Genomic DNA, 18,656 nt, shown 5'->3' on the forward strand with positions numbered 1-18,656 from the left:
CAAAGCAGGATGAACAGTCTGGCATTTCACCCCCCCCGATATCCTTACAGTCAATGTCCTCTTCCTGGACAAACAAGAGCACCACTACATATAATTTTAAAAGTCCTGGCCCTCTTCGGCCTAAACCTATCTCCTTTAGAAAAGTCATATTTCTCACAAGTACACCTTTATGTGGCTCTGACTATTCCCTACTTTGACTTCACCTGTCTGGCAGAGTGCCTGCTTGGTTGAGAAGAGCCTTAATGAGCTGGAAACACAAAAAGGGAGCACACAAGAGCAACTAAAGACGGGTGAGACAGGAGGAGAATAAGAGCATTGCCCCAGCACTCTGGCACAGAAACAGGATGAGCTAGCGAGGGACATTAAGTTTACAAACAATTCTACCAGAATGATATTCGTAAGAGGAAGGTCAGGAAAAATGCCAGTCTGATGATGGATGGGGAAGAGACAAGCAACAGCCACCAAAGAGGCTGAAGCACACAGTGGCCTTTCTTACAAGCCTTTGTAGACAAAACCTGCTCCCAAGTCCCAGAAAGTATCAGCCCTGCTTGAAAAACACGAGGCCAGCCAAACAGCAAAGCAGCAATAGGTTAGAGACTACTTAGAGAAACCAGATATGTTCAGATCCATCAGGCCACTTTCACTCAAGGATCTGACAGAGGTGACTGATGTGACTGTGAAGCTGTTGTCGATCACCTGTGAAGCTGTTGCCAATTACCTGGGAAAAAAATCATGGAAGAAGGTCCCTGATGATAAGGAAAAAGCTAACATTATTCCCATCTTATTGAAGGACAAGCAGGGAAGGGGACCCAGGGAACAATCAGTGCGTCAGCCTCGCCTTTGCCCCTTGAAAGTTCATGAAGAACGTGCTCTTGTAATTCAGCTCCAAAGACAAGCAGGAGAAGAAGACTAGCAGGAGTATCCAGCATGTATTTAAGAGCAAGTAGTGCTTGACTCCACTCACTCTCTTCCATGGAGGAAAAATCTGAAGGGAAAGCAGCAGAGGTAAAATACATTCAGACTTCTGATACTATCTCCCACAGCACTATCCTTTTTAAGCTGATGAAATCCAGGTGGGGCAGAGAGATCAGCTGCAAATTGGCTGGACTGCCAGGTTCGAATGTAGTGGTCAATAGCTTGACATGCCACTGGTAGACAGTAACAACCCAGGTACACCACACACTGGTACTCTCGGATATCTTAATCCTTAGCCTGTGCTGTGACAGAAGACACCAAGGGCAAATACAGAGGCGACACCAGATTGCAGGGAGGAGCAGGGGTAGAAAGACAGTACAGCTGCCATGTTTTCAGCTTCCCTACTGTCCAGTGCCTGGGAAGGCTGCTTCCATAAGCACAAGGGAATAAAACCTGTATATTTTATGCAATGTTTCAAATCTACTGCCTTGCTAAACTGGAAAGGGTATAACACAGCTCTCTCAGAAATAGTCTGGTTTTCCTTGAGTTTTGTGCTCATAAGCCAAGCTGGCAGATGCAGATCTTGTACATTCAGATGATGAAGCAGACCCCAAGAGACGCCGAGTTTCAGCAGGTTAGAAATCATTAATGTTTCTATTACTTGTTTGATTAGGTGATTAAAATCTCTCACCAAGCATGTTTCCAGAGATGCTGTGAAAAAGAGGATTCCTCTGAGCTAGAATGTTTATTTTTGTTTTGTTTGGCGTTGTTTTGGTTTTGCCATTCAAGGCAAACTTGTTTGCTCTGTTTTTTGTTAGCTCCCATACTTTCTTGGTCTAACCCTGTGGGTTTTTTTCCCCTACAGCTGTGTCTTGCTTTTTTTGCTTGTTTTTGCTCCTCATAGAAGATAAATTTAATAGCTCTGAGAGGCTTATGTATATTGCCATTGCTGTGACTGCATTATCACCAACATTTAATAATGTATTCCCAGTATTTTGTTAGGCAAACATGCAGCTGCTTTTAACTCACAATAACTGCATAAACTCATTAAAAGCCACTTCCTATTATGCTACCATATTACTTTACAGGTTTCAAGTTCTTTAGTAAAATAAGCAGTTTAATTGCTCCTCGATTTTGGGAAAGAGTGCTTAACATCTTGCATTAGATTCCTGCCTCATGCTTTGCTGCTTCACTCTGCCTATAACACCCTTCTTGCAGTTAAAATTCCTTCTTGCAGATAAATTCTGTCATGTGGAATGGCAGAAATAAAAGTAAATATATTTAGTGAAGTGTAACATGAAGAACAAGGCAGATTAAACAAGAAAATGAATCATACACAGTGCTTCTGTACTGCCTATGTAAGGCTGAAAAAGGGAACAAACCTTTTCTGTCTGACAGACTTCAGCTGCACTGGAAATCTGCAGGAAATTTCCCTGGCCATCTGATTATGCACCCACACACACTACTCCCCATTTTCAGAAAGACCATTTCTTTACTCCATCACATTTCTGCCCATTATGCAGAAAGACAAATACTGAAATTGGTAATTCCAGCACTGTGATAAAAATCTATGGCAAAAGATCTATCTACGGCTATAGCGAGTCTGTCCAGGCCAGCAAGAAGTGCTAGTCTGAATATGTGATGCGTTTTCAGAGAAATACCACGAAAAATTCATCCCATATGTCAAATACATGTATGGCCTCACTACCAAAGCAAAGAGGTACAAACTTTTTTCCTAAAGACTTTATCTTCCTATTTGGCTACAGCACTTCATTGGCCGGGCAGCAAAGAGTTGGCAGGAGTTCCTGCAGCAAGGGTATGGTTTTGCAGGCAGCTCACTGGTGCTGATGGGGATGGGGCCGCACATCTCCTCATTATCGCTCACTGCTCTCCACCTCATGGCCCTGTCATGTCTGGTACTTGTCAAAACAGTCACTAAGCCAGCAGTAACACTAAGAAAAGAAAACAGCCACTTTCTGCTGCATTAATGTTCTGCTACCTTTTAGTGAGGTGACCCACTTGAGAGCAGGGTGCACTGAAAGATGAGGTAGGACAAGATCTATGGTGGGACACACAGCCAGGAGCAGCAGGATGAAACCCTGGGCAAGGTCAACTCAATACCTAGGCTTGTAAAACCTTACTTTTAAATTGGGATTTCTGTCACATTTATAAATCAAAACCAAAATCAACACCCTCCAAAAAAACAAACCCTGTAACCCTACCTGCTCTGAAGAAGTTTTTTCCAGCGTTATCTAACAATAATATTCAGCTTATTTTTCTATGAGATAAATAGCACAAATACTTGTTGCATTTGTACTCGTTTCATTTCCATAACAAGAAATAGGCAGGCTTACTCAGCCTGGAAGAAAAAGCTGTACACAGTTTCTGCAGGCTAAGTTGTGAGGGAACCTCAGAAATGTCCCCATCAAACTGAGGGTATTTGACTTATCTGAGATAGTCACATAGTTCAGAATGCTGGCATTTCCTGACTTATGAACATATTTTCAAGTTAAGGTGGAGTTCTTTGATTTTAATGTAACTTGCTAACTCCAAAGTTGCAATAATACACAGAGCTGAGAACTGTATTTTTAGTTAACAGTATAATATTTTCCATCATAAGATTATAAGTTATTTATAGCACACAGGCTTACTGTTTTCACAGAAAATTTCCATTTGTGTAGTTTTTAATAATGAGGTTGGGGCACATACAATGTTTTGCCTTTCTTTCAGTAACAAAACTGTACCTTTTACCATTAAAGTGTTTGAGCTTTTCACATTATTCATGCACAAGCTGGGATACAAAGTTCAGTGAAGGAGGTATGATTTCCAAAGCTCAAACCATTGTATTCTGCTATGTGAAAATACATCCAATCGACCTGAAATGTTCAGCTGCTGGAAGAGGTTTACCTATTACATGCCACACTCAAAGCTGGTTACAGGCTTCCTATTCCATGCGCTCCTTCCTCGGGATGTCCCAGGTGAGCTGTGGCTTCAGAATCAGTGCTGACAAACTTGTATATTTGTCATGCATGTCATATTTGTATGGTCTCTGCGGCCTCCTTGCCCAAGAGCAGAAAACAGTTTGAGTACAAAGCTGAGAACTGACTATGAAGGAAAGAGAGCTGGCAGGTACACCAGAGGTGGAAAGAAGACAACAAACCAAGTCGGAGGAGAGGGACCACAGAGTGGAAGAGGCAAAGGTGGTGGAAAAACATCCACTGGAATCCACAGGATCCCAGGCCTGGACAGACAGTCCAGGGTTGCTAGGTCTTTGCTTTTCAGTAAGAATATAGAAACAGTCTGTGTCTCTTTTTCAGGTAGCTAGTTCATAGCAACTACTTTCATTGTTACCCATTATACCGCTAATTCAAGCGAGAGGATATAACGGTTTTAACCTTCCTCACAGACACAGTCCACCCTATGGATTATCTGTATTTTCCCTGTGGGTAGGGTTGTTCTGGGAGGGAGGGTGTTTGTTATTTTTTTTCCTTAAAGGCAAAGCAAAGACATAATAAAAGAATAAAAGAGCAAATACTCAGAAACAAGAAGATTCCTGAATTGTTATTCAAGCAAATGTAATCTTTTTATGTTCTTCTGCAATGCTAGACAAGTTGCTCAAATCAGATTTTCCAGTCGTATTCACTAATTGGGCATTTCTCATTGTCTGGATGCTTTATTTCTCAAAACAATTCAAGCAGGATGCAATAATTCACAGCAGTGGAAGCTGTTCATTGAATATATCAAGTTCTATTTAAAAAACATAAGTATTCTAATTCACTATTTTCCTAACATCCAAGTTTTCACCCAAACTTCAAATCTAAGTAACACCAAAAAGATATAAAGCCATCTTCAGGCTAGTTTTGTCCATGTGTAAGTTTCAGAGGTCTTTCAAAACACATCCAAAAAAGTTATGGGTTATCTTCCTGAGGTGGGAAATTTCTAAGCAGAAGAGGTTAAAAGAGCAAGATTATCATAAGAATATTTACAAGAATGTCCCTAATTTCTGGTATCTGAATTATATATATATATATATGATGCATATCAAGCTTTTTAAACAAAATTCTAAACCTGCATATTAAGCTTTTTTAATTCCATTGGTAAGACATGGTTAAGCAAACAGTATCTAGTGAGTTCAATAAGAAACAAAATGGGTGATTCAGAGGAGTAGGCTTGAATGCAGAAATAATGACCAAGGAGGTTCAATGCCATGGGAGATCTCTTCCCATGAGATGACAGACCGTCAGTGTGTACAACAAGCTCTTTTGTAGGAATATTACCTTTCTACTTAAAAGCACAGAAAGAAATACGTATTTCTAAGTAAGTTACAGAAATTAACTAGACACAGGAAATGAAACATTGACTTACTTAAAGAGGTGTTACCCAGCAGAAACAAATAAATAAACAAAAATTGAAGGCTGCTGCTGTTATTTGTGGTCTGCAAGATTCTAGTGCCAGCACTGAATGTTCTACAGCTACAGACCTTTCCAAGGAAACAATAAGGATACACTTCCAAACTTAATTAGAGGGAACCATACCTCTGTGTTCCCAGAGACCCTGCCAATCCATATCAAAATTAAGAATTTATAGAAATATCTTGAGTAGTTACTGATTTAAAAAGAAAGAAAAAGTGCCTTTTTATTTTCAGAATATTATCTAGAAGCTAATTCCAACAAGAGAGTATTATCCATGCAAGAGATTAAAATGTAACAGTTAAATCTGGTAGTTTCCAAATTAATACAGAAACCTCAGTCCCCTCTTGCAGTTCAGCCTCATTAAAATCCTATAACAGATCTATAAATTAAAAAATCATTGCGGTGCATTCTTCTGTTACATATAACTTTGCAAAAATAGCATTAGATTCCTATTTTATATACAGAGAAAGGAAATAAATTAACTCTTGGGTAATATGCCTGAAACATAAACAGTATGAATGGTGCTGAAGTATAATTAGGTTTGCATAAACTTTCTTCTCCAAGCACCCATACACTATGCTATTTAGGGGTAGTTTTGAAAACCATAATTAAACTGTCTGAAAACCCTGGAAAAGGAACCGAAAAAAACCACCAGCTACATAAAAGACAGAGGGAGAAAACAAGCAAGAAAGCAAGCTAGCCCCTGGTTAATCATTCAGGTTTCTTAATGAATTCCGGTAATTCCAGTAAGTTACAAAACCCAGGAAGGACCTGAGCCACCAGCTCCACTCCTTTCAAACTTTAACTATATTGTGCTTCTAAAAAACAAATCACCACCAAGGAGCCACTCAGCTTACTGAAATACGTTTTTCCCCCGTGTGACTTCTTGTCAGCCAAATCTATAGCTCGTAATTCCCCTCTGCCTGCTTGTTTATCCTGACAGAAACACAAGGAGAAACACAATTCCCAAAGCTCCTGTTCACCCCCTTTGCCATCCTTGAAAGGATTTTCAGGGGCTGGGAGCTTAAAGTTGGGCTACAGCATGACGTCCATACAGCAAGGCACGTCCTCCTGCCTCATCGTCTCTCACAGCAATGGATGTTGCAGGGCTGATACAGCTGCCAGGTTTGCAGAGAACTGAGGAACTCCAGCTCGCTCGGAGCTCCGCAGCCCACCGCACCGGCAAGCTGGATAAAGCCGGGATGCCCAGCATTTCAGACTAAGAAACAAGCCTTATTTAGAGGACGGACAGGAGGCCGCCTCTCCTTCAATGTATTCATCCATCTCCCTCTGTTCCGGTTGTGCCACTCATGCAGGATGAAGCAGGTGGAAATTATTCACGGTTCCCTGCTGGGGATTCCCTCGGCAAATGTAACGGCGGATTAGCCAGCTCACAAGTTGTCTTCCCTGCGGTTCCCGGGGCCGAGGAGCACAGCTAGTGGACACTGCCAAAATGCGCCCAGTGTCAGCTTACAGCTCTTGAGGGAGGCTTCCTAATTGCCGTAAATTAGCTGCGATTACCTGCTGTACAGCAGAGAATCAAGGAACTTTGACTTGCTGGCTCTCATTCTGCCCTTGCCTAGAGGCTGCAAAGGACATCTTGACTTTGCCAGGTGTCCTCCCACAGCCAGCCAAGTGAGCAAGGAGTGGAGCCCCTTCCTCCCCCAGGTACAGCCAGTCCAGCCAGGGGGACAGGGTGAGGAGGGGCACAAGACCAGCATCACAGGCAAGTTATCGCCCCGATCTGAATCACCACGCTGCTGTGGCACTGATAAACACTGCGTCACTGCCAACCTGAATTTAATCCTCAGTTTCTGTGTGAATGCAGGGCCACCAGCACCCTCAGGCTGCAGTCTTTACACATCTTTAATGGTGTTGTGCACATCCAAAATGTATATAGCAGGAGAAAAAAACCCCAAACCCTACATGTAAACATGTGCATTACTACATTCTGCTCTTTTTCTCACACCCATATGGCTGAAATGAAATAAAAGGCCAATTTCAGCCCTGAGATACACACTGACTGAGGTACAGTTCCTATTTACACCCAGGATGAACTTGGTTAGCCTTAACCTAATTATACTTAGCCTAAATATAATCTAGCATATCATCAGAAACTACTTTTTCATTTTAAGGCAAACACGTCTTTGCGGCTCAGAGAAATGTAGGCAACCGAGTCCATCACTTTGGTATGGGCTTGGCCGCAGTTCCTGCAACTCAATGGAAAAATCTTTGTTCCTACACCCCTAATCTGTAGAGTAGTATAAGACTCATATTTGCACATCCGTACTGCTTGCTCTGTACATAGAGAAATCTGTTTTTCACAGGGGGCATGATCTAAGAGCTCTTGTTGATTTTAAGCAGCGTTTAGTGCTTCTGGAAAAACTCCTTAGGTAGTGGGCTTCACTCTGCTACTTAGAGGAGTCAGACCATCAGCTCCTTTCCCTTATGTTTGTAGAAATCTTGATCCAGGAGTCATTTAAAACAGAAAACAAATAAAAACAGCCAATGCACACACACCCCCAAACCAGCCAACCAACCAACCAAAAAAACCCCACAAAACACGCAAACAGGAAATACTAAATGAAAGACAATTAGGGGATTACATTTGCATGGAGTAAAGGGACACTGGAGATTTTTGGTATGTGCTTTGCTAGTTGTTCACTGACCTAAAATTCCCACCCCCAAGAAAAAAACAAACCAAAGAAGAAAAGGCCAACATGAGAGGACAGTATGGCATTAAGGATTCTTATTTCCTTGGCTCTTTTCAGAAATAAAAGTGGTTACCCACAGAGGACACACAAGAACAGCTTTAGGTAGCTTTCCACAGTAGAAAAGAGGTATCTTCCAACCTACTTCTTTCAGCTATTTGCAGTCATGGGAGTAACTTTGATGCCTCAGGCTTGAAAGGGGACCCACAGATAGATTTTCCAGCTGTGTCAAGTGGCCCCACACCAGCATGGCCAGACCCTGCTGCTGCCCTTCCTCCCTGCAGAAGGAATCTGTACATAGTGTCATTTCCCAAAGACCCTAACCAACACCTAATCCTTAGAATAATATAAAAAACAAACAAACAAACAAACCAAACGAACAAAACCCAAAGAAAAATGCCTTAAAAAGTGGAAATTGAGCACAGGAGCCACCTTCTCTTAGTCTCTTCTAAACAGAGACTCAACGGCTTCCCATGAAAAATCAGAGAAAAGTCATGAAGCACTTTTGGTGATGAAGCTATTCTGTAGCCTTCTGTGTTCTTGTAGCCTGAGTAATTGAAAGGGGCCAGGGACACATTTTCAAGATCTTTATAGAAAGATATAATTGTGACATAAAGCTACCATTGGTATCTTATAATCTTTCATTAGGCAATTCTGAATGCACTGTACTGTGACTTTAAATAGCAAAGAAATATCTATTACTATAATATAGAATACTAATAAGTAATTCCTATGACAGAAGAGCCTATGTACTCAGGAAACAAATGTGAAAGCAGTGAAAAACTTCACTTTCCTAAATTAACTCTGATTTCCAGATTTTGATATGGAACTTTTTAATCATTATGTTTGAATAATATTATGGGTTTGGTATCTAATACACTGCTTTAGATTAGGTTTATCAATTGTCTAATAAAGCAGTGTGTTCATCTCTTTTGTCTTCTGGGTGAGGACTCTTTTATTACAGTGTAGTATCTTTTTGTTTTAATGCTGCTCTGCAGTGGATTGCCAGCTCATTAATTTTTCTGCTGTAACACCCAAATCCCTTTGCTGATCAGTGTGCTGGATGATTGATTCCCTGCTCCCAGACTAATTTTTTACATTGGGCTGCATTTACCATCTGGTAGATAAATCACCCAAAACACTCAAATTCAGAGTCTGGTTCCAGTGATCCTCTTTGTTTACTCAGCCAGCAGCATGAATATTGCTTGCAAATGTGGAGGTTGTGTTCTCTCACCTGGATAGCTCCCTTCTATTATGGACAGAGGTTTTAACAAAGAGCATTGAGATAATGATAAGCCTCTTCTCACTTAAAAAAAATAGGCAGCTGTTCTTTGCATTTCCTAGCCAGCTTTCCCGTTTCATCCCTACCATAGCCACTGGTTTCTGATGTGAAAAAGAGCATTTCTTAAAGCTCAGAAACAATTTCGCACATTTCAAACACACATAACTATTTTCACAAAGACATTCTTTGTAGGTGTAAACATCCACACAAGCAAAGGACATCCTTTGCAGTTAAACGGAGAAGAAACACAATGAAATAAATTGCCTTCCCAACCCATGCTTTAGAAGATAAAGTATTTCTATAACCTCAACAGGAGCCTGCCTATTTTATTTTCAGTTTTATAACCTTGAAACGATACTTCCATAAAGTTATACTTCCAATCAAGGCAGGAAAAAGGAGCTCTGCCTCACAGAATTGTCTAGGTAATCTTCTGTAGAGGTGGTGGATGAAATCAAGGAAAAGCTGCTGGAGGTAAATGGTGCTTTATGAGACTAACAGTTCATCTGCCCACCACTGCACATGGCGGTATCGCTTGCAGAGGGGGCTCTCTTCCTTTAGCCTAAGGATTCTCTGCTGTTCTCTGCCCCCCATTTGGCACAGCACACTGACCTCTTCCCCTCCCAGAGGGATCAGATAAAGGCAGCACACAGTCAGAGTCAATACTAATTAGCAAAATGTAAACATTTAATTAGAGCAGCGCTTCCCTGAGTTTTAAAGTGACACACTGCTACCCAGCCACAGTTTTTTATCTAACCTTCTATGGAAACACCAGGGCAGGTAAAAGGAACTCTGCCTCACAGAATTGTTTAAGTAAGAGCTAGAGGAAGTACCTGTTGAAAACGCTGTTTGAGCTGTCTCCCTCAACCAGCTGAAGACTTTATATCTTGGTCTTGTGTTTTATGGACACCCTTAAGGATTACAACTTAACAATTTCAAAAGCATTCACTCATTTTGAATGCCCAGACTATTTGGGGCATCTTCTGCATAGATACTGACACCTTTACCTAGCCTTTATCTCAAGCTTTTATGTTGCTTAAGATACTTGCTTGGTTTAAAATATTAAAGGAAATATAGCAACTTCTGCAAATGACATTTATCTAGTCACTCATTCTTCATACGTGAAACTGCACGTGAAACAGTCTCTGAATAGGAGAGCAAGTAAAACTCTTGCAAGGTACAACAAACTCCTCTATGCTTCAGATTTAATCAACAGAGCACTTTCTCATTGCTGAAATACATATGTTTATAGAAGCTTTTCTATAGTCATATGCAAGTAGCTGTGACAGCATGATTTCACTGGGGGCTGTGTTTTTTTCCTCCCATCATCATATGCAGCACTCACATGAGTTAATAACTGAGACCAGTTAAGCGCCTCTTCAAACAGGATTTTTAGGTCAGCAGTAGGTGAACATTGAAATGTGTCAAACTCCTGAAGCTGGGTGGAAACGTACCAGTCTGGGAAATAATCAGGGGTGGATATGGGGTGAAGCAATTGGAGCTCCAAAAGATGAATGTTATGAGTTCATCTTGAGCACGCTGCGGAGATCAAGGGTAGATTAACTGGAGTTTGCACAGACCCACTTCTCTGGCTCACCCGCCACCCCCATTCACCCCATCTGTTTCCACACTGATCCCGTGAGATTGGTGTGAGGCAGAGATGCCTTAGGGCCTTTCCTCAAGGAAGATGGCTGTTGCCTGCTAGCCAGCCAGGCAGCTGGAATGGGGCTGCCTACAAAGGCTTTGCAGGCAGACAGAGCAGGATTCCAGGAGGTTTTGGCCCCCAGACCAGACCTGAGACAAACTGTTTCATGTCCTGAACACACTTGTCTGTTTGTTATGAACATCATACCTGTCCTCTTCTTCAGCTGCACCCCACAGGATGCTTTTATGCATCTTAAGGAAGCACAGAGAGCTTTGCACCTACTTAAGATATACAGGAGCACAGTGAGGTCTCAGCCTGGTAGAAATAGGCTATGGGAGGAGCTGGCACCTACCAAGAGAAGCCAGGTCCCTTCAGAGAAATTACTGACAGTTCTATCTTGTCCCTGATTTTCTTCTCTTTCATTTTCACATGTTTTCCTGCTGGTCTTAATTAACACTATTTCTGAAGCGTGGATGAGGATCCTGCCAGCTTGTACACGGTTATATAATGTGGGTGTTTCAAGACTGTAATTGCAACTAAATTTATTTTTATAATACTAAGTAAAAAGGGAGGTATTACAAGGATTTATTTTATTTTGAACTAGATCCTTTAAACACTGTTGCTGCAACACATAATCTATTATCAGAGAAGTCCTGTCTTTTCAGCCCTTAGAAATTGTCTGCTGTAATGAGAGTTTAAATTATCCTAAAATAAATCCCAATTTGCTTGTCAAACACCACCTCCTCACAAACCACACTATGACCACTGAGGCAGCTTTGAATGAAAAAAGGAACATTAAGATCAGTGTAACAGTAGACTGCTCTCTGAAACAGAGAAATTCACATCAGCAAACATGCACATATGCACATTTGCATGTATGCAAATGCATGCAGAGCCTGGGGTGTCCCAGCTCCCATCCAGCCAGGCCTGGGGATATAACCCGGTCAGCAAGAACAGAAGTCTTCTAGGTACATTTCTAGCAAAGATCTTCACTGGCATCTTGCCCCCCACTCCTCAGAGGACAGAAGGTCCCTGGTAAGAATCTTTAAGTGAAAATGATGATCTGGTATTTTTTCTTTAAAAAAACCAAACAAATAGGAGCACATACAAGCCAGGAATTCCAAATACTTAACTAATGGCACCGCTAGATACCTACCTAATAATACAGGATGAAATAATCCTGCTGCCAGATACCCTTGAAGCCACCTGTGAGCTACATTAGAATTCAGGATGCATTGTAGCTGTTCATCAAGACAAGGGGACAGATTTAAGGTTCTCCAGGAAACTTTAATTTGATCCGATCACAATTTTGATTGCTGAACTTACTTCTAGCCAGATTTTGTCTCTTTCTTCCTATCCTTTTCTGGAAGAAAAGTACCACACAGACAAAACCCATTTTAACAAGAAATGGTTTCATAAAATAAAACTTACTATGGACTGATTTAGTCAAACAAGCCCTTCTCTAAACACTTGGGAGCTCCACAAAATACAACTCTACTGTCTCTTTTTCTTCTTGTGTTTCTAAATTGTTAGAATTTCAAGATGATCTAAGAATAAACTACAACAATTAGAACTATTTAGCTTACAGCACATTATTTGATTATAATTTTCTTATTTTCTAAAGCTATCCTTGGAATAGAATGATTTTTCAAGAATCATTTATAAAAAACTTTCTTGGTCTTCAGCTCTATTGAATATTACAGACTGCTTAGAAAAAGACAGGTTTTCACCTCAAAAATGCCAACATTGTCTTCTACCTCCACTTCCATTCCACAGTTTCTGTATGGACCTATCAAGGAGGATAAGCAGTAGTCTAGAATCAGAAGAACAGATCCTTATTCGACATCAGCCTTTTTATTTCCCCAGTTGTTACAGCTGTTGTTATTCTGGGAACTACTGCTACTACCTGCTTTGTGGGCACTCGCCAAAGTTTGGCCACAGGCTGGGAAAGTCACAAGCACTTTTAGTTGACAGATCGATGTTGGAACGTGATAATCTCTTTATAGGAAGAAGGTAAATCGAGCCTCCTGTCAATATCTGTGGGATTCTCTGTCTTCATACTCTCTACTCAAAGACCTTGACCACAGCTTCTTTTTTTTTTCAAGTCCAAGTAAATATTAACTCTCCTTTTTATCCAGTCTACTGTCAACTTAGCAGAAAAGCAGCAGGCTTTAAATACCAAATACTTATGCTTACATCAATAGCAAGAAAAGGGTCAGACTTCTTGTTTTCTTTTTAACGCAAATTATAAGAGAAGTCTTGGTACCTTGGCAGTATTTTCCACAACAAACATAGCTCCTCTTTTCCTCTTCTCAAAAAATGATAAAGAAATTGGATTCAATCCAGTTCCCTCAGACAAACCTCAGTTGCTCCATCACACTACCACACTACCATCCCACTAGTGACAATGATGGAGTGATGTCTGTTACAAGATGATTTTCTGCAGTTCTGACACTTTCACTCCTACTTTAATTACCTTTTGGCTCTTTAATTAGCATAAGAATCTGTACTGCAAGGACTTTTCATGTCTAGGTAATTATACTGAAGGGAAATAAATATGTGCATGTTACTGTCTGTGCTTTAATTTCTCTTTTTAATAATTCTTTACTTTTTATTTATACTTGATTTATAGACATGCCTCACAATAGTTTCTCAAAGTGATATGTAACCTGACTGAGTTTAGATCATTCCTTCAGAAGTCTGATTGGCACAAACAGGTATCACAATTTATTTGGCTTGACTGCTATAATACATTTATGGAAACCTAAGTCATAGTATCTTAGATAAAATAACTAATTATTCTAGTCCTGTCTACAATTTCAGATCAAGTTTATCTATGCAAACATAACAGGACGTGTGCTTCTTAAAATAGTTAGGTTCATTTACGTGAAGATGTACCTCTCTGCCATCCCCTGCTTTTACATTCTCACCAATGTGGCTTCGTATCTTTAGCACAAATTATTTTAGCCTTGTTTAACTTAGAATGATATATCAAAAAAAAAAAAAAAAAAAAAAAAAAAGCTCTAACAAACCCTCACCCACTTAATCTTCACAAAAACCACAAAGGGTACATCTGTTCCAGCTGATAAGCACAGATGAAAGCCAGTCTTGAGGCCATACCTCATTCTGGTTCAGCGAGTCCCCACTGAGCCCAGGCAGTAACCAAGGCTGAGCTCCAGAGATCAGCAGCGCCTGAGGTTTATATCCTCCCAAATCTATGTTCATGTCTGAAGCATGGACTGGGCACAGGCAGGGCAGAGAGAGCTGCATGTTAATGTTTAGCTCTTCCCCATCACAGTGGGCACAGTCTGGACCAAAGCTTCAGACAATACACAAAGCTGGGTGAGGAGTCTGTATAAAATTCATTTTGGCCAACTCACTCATAAACTCAAGTGCAGATGAACAAGACACAAGTAGTTTTAGACCCCTTCTTATCCTAAAGAAAAAGGCAGTTTTCAGCTACAACAGATGGTATGTAGTAGGTAACATGCCTTTAAAACAGGGACAGTTCATTCTGGTTTGAACCCTAAAGCTGCAATTTGCCAATAAATACAGACAGCATTTCTGAAAGCAAGCCTTCTGCTCAGTGCTGACCTACCTTAGATGATTCTGAGAAAGAAAACCTTGCAAGGGTGAATGAATAATCATCTCCCTAGGAAACCAGTTCCTGAGGCACTGAGCGCCTGTGCCCCAAATGTTGTGTTTCTAACCTTACCATAGTCTTGTTCAGTTAGGTTTTTAGCACTTTTAACATTCTCAATGTCCCATTCTTCAGATATCAAACCCTTTTGGAAGAAAACAGAGTTAGCAAAAGCAAAGTCACCGTCCAAGCAAAGATGGTGTCCTGCCAAGGCTAAGTAATCAAAGTACTCCCCTGCTTTGGCATGGTATCTGTGACCTCAGATTTTGCAGTTTCCCACCATCCCCACAATCTGTGAGCACTGAACAAGAGCACACCACTGGTGGTCCTCACAAAAACTACAGAAATTCCTCATGTCTAGTCCTTGATTACAGCAGGTGTGAACATATTACATGCACTACATCAAAGTGCTACACAGTGAAGACTTGAGCAGATAATTTTGTGTTGAACTATGTGCACTATGTCCCTTCTGCTAGCACTGGCATCTAATGATATTAAGCCTGGAGGATCCCTGCAACAAAATCTGGAGGGCAAGACTTGAAGGCACCTAACAAAGTAATGGAAACAAAGAGTCCATAACTGAACAGACTCCATTGCACATCAAGGAAGCATGGGAACAACAACCTCAGCAGGAGATGCAGAGAAAAAAGACTTGCAAATTCTGAATGAGACCATCTTCATTGATGGTGGAAAGTAGACAGAAGCAAGGATGAGACAAAAATAGGTATTATTTTTCTGTGGTACCACATGCAGCTCCAGTAGCAGTGACAGTAGTCCTTTGGGTGTGTGCAGTGATCAATAATTAATACAATTTTTCTCTTCTATTGTTATACCACACAGACTTATGATCACTCTCCTCGATGTTTCTGCCTTATTAGTCTTTAAACTGAATCTCCTCTTGCTTGTGTCACTCACCTTGTCCCCTTCCCAAATCTTCTTCCCCTAAAATTCTGTTTGCACAAGGGGAAAAGGCAAGCTTTGAAAACAAAAGCATACGATGTGGCCAGTTTTTGCCACCCTTGTCCATCCTCTGTGAGTTGCTCCCACTCCCAGCTGTGTGTATTTTCTCATATTGCTTCCATATTCCTGCTCATGAACCAATCAATACCTTTGACTCCCATCCCTTACCAACCTATTCTTGTCCTGCCTTCAGATGCTTTTGTCCTACTGATGATGTCTACCACTACCTTCTCATCCTACCACATTTTAAAATATCAAAACACATGAATTTTGCTTGTGCTTGTTGTACTCCCATTGGCTTACCATGTACTCTGCTTCACCTCTCTCTTTTTTCTACTGTTTCCACATTCTCTGTTTGTCTAATTTACTCCTTGAGTTATTTCAGGCAGAAACCATTTCTCCAAAGCATACTGAAGGTTAAGATAATGTATACATGGTGAAGGATGGCTCCCCTATAGCTTTCTCTGCTATTCTCTCTAAAATTTACAAGCTTTTTGACAGCTTGCATTTCCATGCTCAATAAACAGCCCATTCCTTACAGACTAAGGAATCATTCTAGCACAGGATAACTACCTTCCTTTGTCCCTCTGTCCCATTCCTTCTCCCTAATCACTAATTTCCATCTACTTTTATCTACAGACTCTTTCAGATTTGTTATGACTGTGCAAAAGAAAAGCTTTCATACCCCTCAGAAGAGGAATCCCATGAAAGCGAAGGTGTCCTTAATTTTTCCTTGACCTCACTCAATACTCAATAAGCTGTCTTGAAACTGTTTTATCTTTACTGATTTCACTTAAGGAGGATTTAAGAAACTAGGAGCAGCATATGGCCTAAGAGACTCATAGGAGGTATGTGGAATTGTCCCAGACAAGCATATTTTATCACATGAAGGAGCAGCAAGCTGAAAGGCTTACCAACAGAAACACATTCCTGTTAATTAAAATCCTGGGCATACAAATCCAAACCAACGCATCGAGCAGAATCGCTTGTTAAGTCTGTGCACCTCTCACCAAAATCCTCAGCATTTGGTCATTTATGATCAAACTGCAACCTCTGTGGCTGCCACAGGTATGACCGGAGCATATCGTACACCAGAGATTCAACCAGACTGAAACTGCAACTGAGGATGCCCACATGAAGTGTGTGTCTCTGGAGAAAGTACCAGTGGACTACATTTTGTACTTACCTTTACTCTCTGGAATCTTAATAGTAGCTTAATAATAGTTCACAGCCTTTATTAAGGACACAAATGTCTTACGGCCTGAGAAGAGATGCAAGCATCACACCACCCTACTCACAGACAGTCAGTGACTATCAGAAATGTTAAAGAAGATGACTATGGATTGCTCTGGGAATAATATAACATCTCTAAAACATCAAACTAAGACCCTCATTTCCAGAAAGAAAACACTAACTTGGTTTTTACCCCATTCTGGGTAAAATGGGGCTATTTCATTTTCCTAGATTAGCAAAGAAGTATGGGCTGACAGATGAACAAATACATGCAAGTCCACATCATCTATTAACTCCAGATACATCTTAATTCTCTGTTTCCTGCTCTAATCACTTGATTATATGTTCTTCCCTTGGCCAGGGATGATGCAATTATATCATAATTTTACAAAATTATGCATGGGCTGAAAGGGCAGAATCAAGGCTGAAAAAGCTATCTATCTTAATTTTCATGTTGTTTGCCTGTGTCCTCCACCTTGCAACGATCTTTTGCTGCAGCAAACTCTTTCTGAAGCAGTATATTCTAAAGGAATAAAGGAGTGGAGTACAGCATTTCCTAAACATCTAACAGGAAACAAAGGTAGCTACATAACCTAGTGATGATAAAATGTTACAAGATCAGGAACTGCCCCAAAAAAGTCTAAAACTCTTCCAGGGGAGCAGGTCAACCCAATGTAAACAGGAGAGGATTTTGCATCTCTGAGTATGACAAGTACTACTTTAGAAAGCCCAAACGTTTGAAGAAAGAGTAAAAATAGTGCTCTTAAGTCTAACTTTAAGTGCGAGTAGCAGCGTATGCAGTAGCAGTCCACTGAGAAAGGTGCTAATGCCAACATCTGGCCCCGCATGTAAATACAGGCAACTCGTCTTTTTCAGGGAGTAGCTTATCCAGTAAAAGTTAATGAAGCTATACAGAGGTATGTGAGGGGAAAATCTGTCCCAGAGATCATGAGTTGATATTAGTCCTTTCAAAATTAATGTTCAGAACTGAGACACTGCAGTTTTGCATGAAACAGTTAACCCACAGCAGAATCTGACTACTGCATTTTTAAATGAAATTTGTTTTTATTTTTGTAGTTACTTTCCAAGCAGTGCCTGCCATATATACCTATATAGCACATATATTTGCTTCTGCTTATTTTTAGTAGAACCGAATCATTCTGAATGTCCTCGACATAGCATACAGTCTTCTAATTCCAGGTTGGAAAGCCCTCTTTCCGTGATGGTTTCTAAATAATGGTGTGCTCCACATTACCTTTGAAACTTCCTCATATATTTCATCAGCCTTTCATATTTAATCTCACTGATTTATGCACATGTCATTGTCTAATGACCCACATGTCTCCGATGGGTAAGCCACTAACACCAGTGACACATTAACCTCTTAACCCCTCTTTAAAAATAACCATGATACTCAGACAAATAGAATGGAGAAGTCAGGCAGCAGTACAACAGTAGTGTTGTGATATCGCACACTACTGCAGTGTACATCTAAACTAGGTAAAATGAAGAACAAATGAGCGTATCAAAGAGTGAATAACAGTTAGATTGATTATATTGCAAAATCATCTTGCCACAGTTTGCTGGTCAGCAAATTTTAGAGCCTATTCTAGCAGCATTATCTGTATTATAAAATTGCAATCGGGAGGAAGATCGCAATTCCATTCACTCATTTCTTGAAAGCTGTTACACAGGTTGGGGGCCCTATCCTGGAACGTATTGAGAGTTCCTTCCAAAGAGGAAATTGACTTCCAAACCCCGCTGAAGACAATGGGAGTGTGGGGCTGAGTGCACAGGCAGAACCATTCACCTTGGAGAAGGCACTTTGTGTGGCTCTCACTGGCAATCCTTGCAGTGGAAT

The 18,656-nt window shown here is 40.7% G+C and overlaps 1 protein-coding gene across 1 annotated transcript in view; it reads right to left on the reverse strand.

Moving 5' to 3' along the window:
* TMEFF1 (transmembrane protein with EGF like and two follistatin like domains 1) overlaps window positions 1-18,656 on the reverse strand; it is a 120,906-nt gene that overhangs the window by 100,455 nt on the left and 1,795 nt on the right. The window lies entirely within an intron of this gene.

The sequence above is a fragment of the Neopsephotus bourkii genome, unplaced genomic scaffold (assembly GCF_033783945.1).
Source record: "Neopsephotus bourkii isolate Nb327-2 ecotype Australia unplaced genomic scaffold, CSIRO-AGI_Nbou_v1 NB_591, whole genome shotgun sequence".
Lineage (NCBI taxonomy): Eukaryota > Metazoa > Chordata > Aves > Psittaciformes > Psittacidae > Neopsephotus > Neopsephotus bourkii.